General features: G+C 44.0%; 1 protein-coding gene across 2 annotated transcripts in view; it reads right to left on the reverse strand.

Annotated features, from left to right (window-relative positions):
* The window catches only part of CLIC5 (chloride intracellular channel 5), a 98,811-nt gene that overhangs the window by 27,878 nt on the left and 61,579 nt on the right, over positions 1-9,354 (reverse strand). The window lies entirely within an intron of this gene.

Genomic DNA, 9,354 nt, shown 5'->3' on the forward strand with positions numbered 1-9,354 from the left:
CTATGAGGAAAATAATATAGGATATGTTTTCTTCTGAGCTGCAGATCTTCACTGATGGCAAAGAGAAATCAAGTACCAAGGCAAAAAATTTTGGTTCTGCAGAATATGAAATAAGTAATGCTCAGGCATACTGGGAGAAAAAAGGGTTTATTTTCTTATTTTCCTGCTTAAGACATTTCATAATGCCATAAGGAGAACCCATGTTACATAGTGAATAACTTGTCACTGCATAACTCTTCCAAATTCTATTGTCCACATTATGTTTCAGATATCCACAATGATTTGTGTTTCACTAGTTTTCAGTGCCTGGCTGTGGATGCTTTAAAGAAGACTTGATTTTTAAAGGTGCTGATCAATGTTGTTCAGAGGTTGGAGCTATTTGAAGGTCCTTCTCTTGTTGTGTCACCCCCAACCAGTAACATTGACCTTCTCCTTTATCTTGGTTCTTTTTTTTTTTTTTAAGTCAATCACCCCCCTTCAAACTTGATGGAAATGCTCCCATTCATTAAACCAAATGAGCATGTCTTCAGGCAGATCAACAGACCATATAATCCCCTTGACTTCAACCCTGGATTTAAGGATAAGTATGTGACCGTGCATTTTTTCAAGTCGGAGTCAAAGAAACAAAAGATCCCAACCAAGCTGCATCTGGCCAGCTTTGAGCACCCATGGAAAGAAGCTGGGGGTTGCCTGTGCCCACTCCACTGAGACTGAGGCAGAAATCATTTCTTCATCCCTTTATTCATATTACATCAGCTGTCAATTGTGAGTTCCCTGTGTTATGTGCCACACTACACACAAATGAAGATGTTCACCCAGCCCATGTGTCAGAGGACAGCAAATGACTAAAGCAAGCAGGGGGAATCCAAGGTGACAAGGGCTGACAGCCAGAAATTACCCATTTCAGTGCACTGGAAGGGACAATTCCCTTTGAGCTGCCATCTTACTTAAAAATGAAATTTCATTTTGAAATGCTGACTTTAGATGAGATATTTAACTTTGGTATCCTGCTTAGTAAATGAAGATTAATTGTTTTGGTAGGACTTCAGTGTGTGTCCAAGCCAGTAATTTTATAAGGAAAATTTTTATAAGATTAAGATTTTTAATGAGAATTTTGTTTTGGCTGAAAAATGTTTTTCATCTGGGATAGATGTTGCTCAGAAGAATCCCTAGCTGAGGAGTCACAAGCAGAAGATCTATGGGCTGTAAATTCAAAGTTTTCAAAACTGAAAACAAAAATAAGCTGTGCCTCTGGGACACCAGTGTAGCAAGGGATTCCTGGCTGGGTCCCTGAACGTGATCAGGAGGCTCCTGGGAGACATCAGGATGTCACTGGCCTCGCTGAGAAGTGGATAAAGGCAGAAGGGACTTGTGATGTCCATTCCATTGGCTGTTACAGTGGTGGTGACGCTGAGGAGACACAGGTTTGTTGGTCAGTGTTATTTATCAATTGAAGTTTTTAGCTCCAATGCTGAGCATGATATAGCTCAACTCTCTACATGGGTTGAAAGGTCAAGAGCTACCACGGGGTGTGGCACAGATAGATGTGCAAAGTGCAAAGAGGAAGAAATAGCAATGAGATTGTAATGGTTATTCCATGTTTGGTGTCTTACATGGTTCCAGAAAACAGTGAAGACAGGGACACTTGGTGACTCAGAGAGGAGCTTTTCAGGTCATGGTCTGGCTATACTTTCCTGTTGACCCAGCAGATGGCAAAAAGGCTCTGAGGAAACACGATTCCTTCTTGGCTCTGGCTTTCTCTTACCAACCCATTTTCTTAAGGTTTCTCTTGCAGCTCATCAACACCCTTTTACTGTCCACTATCTTTCTATAGAGGAGAAAAACCTCCTGCAAGCCCCTCTATTTGTGCTAGGAATGGGAAGGCAATGACGATCCCATGCTTCATACATTGTTGCCCAGGAGATGAGGGTTGAACTCTTAAGCTGGACATTTGCGTGATGAGTGAACATTTCTGGACAATCCTTTCTCTGCAAATGGAGGCTCCAGTAACACATCTTCATCCCACTTGAATTGAAAATTCATAGGACTGACACAGTCACTTCAAGCTCTTGCTATATTAGTGACTTAAGTGTTCTATATTTTATTATTCTATCGGTACATCACTATAACAAGATGCCAGGCTGTGTGGAAAACTTCTCTCAAAACTTGCTGTGCCAAGCAGTGCTGGTGTCATCCATTGCCTATTTGTCACCATTCCATAGAATCATATAATGGTTTGGGTTGGAAGGGACCTAGAAGATCACTAGGTTCCAACCACCCTGCAAGGGCAGGGACACCTTCCACTAGACCAGGTTGCACAAAGCCCTTTCCAACATGGCCTTAAACACCTCCAGGGAGGGGGCATCCACAACCTCCCATATGCTTCCCTTTAGTTTTTCCCAATGAAGGGAATAACCAAGCATTCTGCCATCACCTCCTGACAGAGCCAGGCAGACTTATGCTCAACCACCCTCACTTCTCATTCAGACTACCACAACCACCCACCTTCACCAGCTCAGGGAGTGCAAACCCTCACACAAACCCTCATCTGTGGATGGAGTTGTGGAGGTTGTAGCAAACATGTGGGACAAGGACATCTTCCAGCTGTACTCATCAGGTGTTAGTTTAGCAAAACATCTACGGTGTCAGTTACATCACCCAGGTTCTATGTAGATAAAATAAGTCTGGTGTACTAGGCAGAGAAAGAAGGATTTGAGAAAGAGGATCTCAGCTCTTTGTACTGCCTGGGGTGGTTGGTGCTACCATAGTCCCAGCTGGCCACTCTGGCTTGTGGCTACTGGGCAATGCAGTCCTTCCCATGACAATTTAAATCAGGTTGTGCCTCTCCAAAAAAAGCAAATGGTAAAAGCAAGTTAAATGTGATTTGTTGAATGGCAACCAACAGAACAATGCTCCCCAGGCAGCTGCTTTTCCCCAGTGCCTCGTTTCCAACTGGCAGCTGGAACTGATAACACTGTAATTGCCCCTGCAACCCAGGAGGGGTGGGCAGAAAGCAGCCTTCCTCCTACCTGCTGGGCACAAGAGTCCCATGCAATGCAGACCTTTGAGTGGAACTGGTTTTGGTTTCCTTTTCTTTCTTTCTTTCTTTCTTTTTTTTTTTTTTACAACAGCAAATATCACATTATCTAAATGCTTTGGTCCTCCTTCATCTTCCCAGCACCAGTCCTCCTGGTCATGCCTGCAGGACTTGGGTACAGGGGAGGATCAGAGCCCCTTGTTTCTGCTCTGTGCATGGCACAGACACTTGGCAGCTGGTGGTTTGGCTGCCAGAGGAGCCCCAGAATCAGGCTGGTCTCCATAGGAAACAATGGTATTGTTGCCACTGGGATAAACATCCTGGTGGCCCGTTTGTGTTCATCTGGTATTTCCATTCTCTGCTGATTAACCCAGCCAAGTGAGGTCTTCATGTGGTAATTACAGCACAGCTCATTTGTGTGTGTTTTACAATGGTGTTGATATAATCCCACTAGAGCACCCCAAGCATGTGCAAGGAGTTCCCACCAGAAATCTAAATAACGCCCCAGCGCTGCTGACAGCTTAATAACATGACAAAGTTCAGTCTCACTGGATGTCAGGGACAGGAATGTGGCTCGGGCTGCTCTGACCTGGAGCTTTCAAAATACCATACAGTTGAGGCTGAGCTTTTGACAAATAACCTTTTCTTTGCCTGCTCAAATCCATCAGACGTTACCAGGTGCCATGGAGAGGCCACATGCCACTGTTAAAATGTTAAATTGAGTGGCACGGCCATCGAAAGCTCTGGGGAGGGACATTTATCTTTATTATTATTGTTATTAATAATGCAGATATTGCTGTGCGTTGCATTCCAAGGTATTTTTGCAGCACTAAATCATCCAAACGCCCATCGACGGCCCTGATAAATCACACAATAAACCAAAATTCAATACAGCTGTCAGCCCAGACCCCAAGCAAAATTTCAGTGAGCTTAATTATAAAGTTCAGGCTGGGACTGAGCCCTTTGGCGGGAGGATGAGCAGCAGCATGGCACTGCCATTTCAGGCACTCAGGAAGGGCTGGATCAGCCCTCTCCTCCCACTCCTCAGTATCCCAGCACTGCCACAAGCAGCAGGATGGGGACAGCTGCTCATGGCAACATTTCTTATTGTTTTCCTCTTTCTGCTTTTTTTGCACCGTTTCTTTACTTCTTCCTGTGTATTTGAAGCTGTTTCTCTTCTTTTTTTCGTTATTTCTACATTTCCTTTTGCTTTTCTGTTTTCCTCCCATTCTTTCCCTCTCCCCCATCACTTGCCTTCTATCTCATCATCCCTTTCTTGCTCTTTTCCTTTTCTTCCCCTTCCCAATCCTCCCCCCCCCCATCAAAGCAAGGAAACTGTAACCCAAAGGAAGAACAGGAATTGAACCTGTGCCAGTGCAATGGGCCAAGAGGCTACATATGGAACCAGCAAATCACAGAGCTATGAAGGATGTTAGTGATTTAAAGTTATGTATACTGAAGTCTGGATCTTAAAATGAATCCATAATGGTAGAGGTAACTAATGGAGAGACTTAACTGACAGCAAGCAGAGTTTTTTTCTCTAACATTGTTATGTTCCCACAAACTCCTCTTTTCCGCTCCCCACCCTTCCCCTGCTCCCCTTTCTGATTAGTTCAACATCCACCCTGACAATGAAAAGCTAAAGCTGCTGCTGCTTTATGAATAAAGATTTAAGCCCATACACCATAAATATGAGTGCTACTCTGTCTGGATGCAGAGCAAAGCATCCAGCTGGCTCTGACAGCCACGGGGCTCTCCCTAGGGAATCGTGCCCTGTGGCAACGGGCAGCGAATGTTCTTGGATGAACGGGCACGGCGGCACCACTCTCATTGCTGTGAGGTAAATAACCTGCCTTGGACCTGGGCTACAGAGGAGACATGGTGCAGAAGCCAGCCAGTCCCTCTAACACCACCTGCACCAATTTTCTGGGATCATTAGAGATAGCCAGAATTAAAGTGCTGCTAGGAGGGAAGCACGTACACATGTATGCACACGTAGGAATGTATGTATGTGTGCATGCATGTGTATGCACACACACATGAAACATTATGCAAATAAAAACTACACTGAAACACTACTGTACTTGCAAAGTCAAACACTCCAGACTTAGGAAAGACCAAATACTGCTCATCTGAGCCAAATTTCCTGCTTTTTGTTGTGGAGAGTGTAGGAGCTGGAGCTCTGAGCACTCCCAGCAGCTCTTGAAATCAGTGGGAATGTAACCCAAACACCTGGTTTAACTACTTACTGTAATATCTATAGATACACCATATATAGATACATATGTATATATATATATATATTATGTATGTATATATGTGTGTCTAGACTGTGAGAGCCCTCTTGGCTCAGGCCACATAGCATCCTCCCAGTCTGATCTTGTCCCCAGCATCAGTTGGAAGTTCCCTTGTCCAGGGGCTGTTTCTAATAGGTAGTTTGCACGCAGCCATCCAGTTTAGGAGGGTAAAACCAGTATGGACAAGAGTCATTTTGTGCCAGTTTATCCCAGACTGAGAGTTTTCCCAGCACATTTAATTTATTGGTACAGCAGAACCCTGAAATTGCTGTGCACTGCAACCTACTGTGAAAAATCATTTCTTAAATAGGTGAAACAGAGCATCCAAAGTGAGGAGAGAACTTTGGTCTGAAGTTCTCAGCCTTGTTTCCCATGCTGTGAAATATCGTCTTACCCACCTTAGGCATATGTTGAATGATTTAATGAATGTTTGTGAAGAAGTAGCAGACAGTGCTGCTGCAGAAAATTTAGGATGCCACAATTATTTTGAAAAGCTTCCTAACGAATGGAGTGATAAGGAATAAAGAAGGCCCAGCACCACACATTGCTGAGAAAACAAATTGTATCATCCATTCTGGGCACCAAAGTGGGTAGCACCTGTGTAGGACATGGTAGAGGAGATGATGAAAGCTGGTACCACAAGCCATCCACATGAGGAGGTGAATGAGGATTGCACAGCTGACCTGAACTCCAGCAGGTTCTTAAAAGTCCTCTTGACACTGGTGATGGTCTTTAATATTGTTTTAACAAAGAGTTGAGGGAAGGGGGATTTCTTGCAGTAAATTATTTCTCACATTTCTCAATGAATATACTTCTATCCAGCCTGTCCCAAAGACCTGTGGCTTTCAATGCAAGGAAACTAGAAGAAATCCTCCCTATTTGTGTGTGCCCTAGAAATCAAGAGCATAATGGTTACTCAAACACTAAAGATAACACTCTTTCTTTTTGTTTTTTTTTTCAATTTAAGCTTTCCAGACTGCTGCACCTTCTTCCCTATGGCATGAAATTCCCCTTTGCATTCCATGATGCTGAGAGAAACTTGAACAGATTAAAGCCCTTGGAGTGTACACACAACACATGGGAGAGAAGGGCTGTGTATTCAACAGGGCAGATTGGAGACAGGCCACCAGCTCCTGGCATTGCCAAGTTCAGCCCTGCCATGGTGGTGCCAGAGGAGCCAGTTGCAGTCCTGCTGCAGAGTGACTAGTCTGCGGGTTTGTTCCTCCAGGCTCCACCAGGGAAAGGCTAGATACTGTTAGTGGTGGCTGAATATTGGCCAGATTATGGGGCATGTGGGTATAGCCTATATTTATTTTTTTTAAGTATATATTTGTTTGATGTTTTGCAAGCATCTGCTTAAGATTTCTGTGCTTATCTAAGGGGAGGAAAGATCCCAGTCTTCCCAAAGCCAACTCTGTGCTAGAATATGTCATAACACTGCTGGGCCCCTTCGTTTCATCCTTCGCCAGAAGGACTCCATAGTTCCTCTGCTACTTCTTGGAAAGCCAAGAGCAGTAGCTGGCAATTAAAGGCATCTGCTGGGGTTATGAAAGGAAAGGCATGCACGAGATATGAAGGATGGATGACACCTGAAATTGTCTAAACTCTTGCCCGGCGCAGACTGGAAGGATCACAGTGTGTCTGGCAGGATGTGTAGAGTGTTACAGCAGGTATTGAGATAAAAAAGAAAAGCCAAACTAAACCTTCCTTGACAAAGCTCCCCCCCACCACCCCGTCCCTGAAGGAAGAGGTGCCAGCATCTCCTTGGAGCCTGCTAAGGACTCTATTTTTCAAGTGGCAAGCAGGGAGAGACAGCAGAACAAATCCCTGTCAGATAGAGCGATTAGCTGGGTAGAAGTGATCCTTCAGAGACCTAATGACCAAAAAAATGACCAGCAGCATAGAGACACGGCTGTGGAAAGGGGGAAGCTTTGGCTTGTTCAGAGCAGATGCGTAAGGAATGATAAAATAAAGATGGGACAAATAATGAATGATCCAGGTTGTTACTCACCCCATTTTTCATCATTCAGGTCTGTGATCACAATCACTCATGCACAGAAATCGCTTATTTTACACAGTGCCTAATGATCTCACTACTGTAAAACATCACTTAGGCCAGTGTCCAGAGAGCCTGAGACCTGTGTCAGGCTTCTTTGAACTATGAGAGGTGCCAGAGTTATAGGTAACTATTTTTAACACTAAAAAAACAACCCCGGTGTGGCACGTGTTTTGTGTCTGGTCAGTGTCTGCTTGTTGAATCATTCAGTACCAGCCTCGCTCAGAGATGGCCTCAGGATGGTGCAGTCTCATGCATGTGGTTCTGGAAATGCAGTGACATGATGGAGCTGTGCAAGGTGGGGGTTCCCTCCAGAAAATCCATGTTGGTGTTAAAAGCACCCACAGCAATACTGGCCATGTTCAGTCCTCGTGAAGTTGAGTGACCAAAAAGAGAAGCTGGACTTCCATTCAGGACTGGTTACAAACTAAGCAAAAAAGGGATTGCATCACTTTATTAATTCACTCTTTGATATGTCTGGTGGTGAGATTTACAGATGCCCTGGTTTTCCTTCATGCTGTCACAATCTGAGAGAAAGGGAAAGACCACATCTCCTATGAAGGTGTACCTGGGTGCTTGCACATTGATGTCTCAGTTCAAAAGCAATCAGCCAAGACCCTGGACTTCTACATTTCTGGACAACTGAAAAGCTTTTTCAGCACTAGTTAAGACTGAAACATTAGGTTGACATTAGTCAGCTTGAGTTTGAATACTTTGAAACAGGTATCACACATCACATCAAGACAGATGTGGTACTAGGGAGCTGTGGCCAAAGGTACTGTCTCTGGTGACCAGAAGAAAAGTTGAAATGTAAACCAGGAGGAATCCTATCTGTCCCTCTCCAGTTGCAACTGTTGAATGATAACTCTTGTTATTTCAGATGGATGATTATTCCCTGTAATTTGCTGTGAGAAGGACTCCAAGCCTCTGTCTCTAATGCCTCTCTAGAGTTGTTTTGCTTTGAGGAAGATAAATTCAAAGAGTTGTGCTGCAATAAAGCTTACAATTTCATGTATGTGTATCATAATATCAGATAGGCCATCCTGGAGCCAAGCCACCCAGCCCTTCTTCAGCTGTGTCTTACCTCTAGCAGCAGAAGCAATATAAGAAATAAGGCAAGCAGAAACCTACTTGTCCCTGGATCCTCTCATAGCCTTGGTATTTAGGGACTTCTTGACTTGGAAATTGCACCCAGAGTTTCATATTTAACAACTGGAAGAGGGTAGATTAGATTAGACATTACGAAGAATTCTTTGCTGTGAGGGTGGTGAGACACTGGCACAGGTTACCAGGAGAAGTTGTGGCTGCCCCATCCCTGGAAATATTTGAGGCCAGATTGGCTGGGGCTTGGAGAAACCTGATGTAGTGCAAGTTACAACTCCATGGCAGCGGGGTTGGAACTAGATGATCTTTAAAGTCCCTTCCAACACAAACCATTCTGTGATTCTCTGATGATTCTATGATTAATGGATCAGTTCTTCATATCCATATTTTAACCCCATATTAATTTTGATCTGCACAGCATCTGCCAGTAAAGGGCTCCAACATTTAATTATACACTATGTAAAAAAGCACTTCTTTCTGTTTGCTTTGAACTTACTCTTTGATTATTTTATTAGGAACACCTTACCTGTGATATGAGAAATATTGAATCATCACTCCCCGTTTCACCTCATCCATTTTTTCATAGACCTGCAGTACAACCCCACTGGTTCTGATGTCCTGGTGCTGCACTTGGACACGGATTTGAAGAGTGTTTTCTGGCCCAGGCCAACACGTTACCACCAGCTGCACTAACTATACGGCACCAACATCTGGGGGAGGGTGCGTGAGTTATACCCTGGCCATGTTTCTTCTTCTAGCAGAGATCATACAATTATTTAGGTTGGAAAAGACCTTTAAGATCATCAGGTCCAACCATTAACCCAGCACTGCCAAGTCCACCACTAAACCATGTCCTCAAG

Source organism: Apus apus, chromosome 3, assembly GCF_020740795.1.
Source record: "Apus apus isolate bApuApu2 chromosome 3, bApuApu2.pri.cur, whole genome shotgun sequence".
NCBI lineage: Eukaryota > Metazoa > Chordata > Aves > Apodiformes > Apodidae > Apus > Apus apus.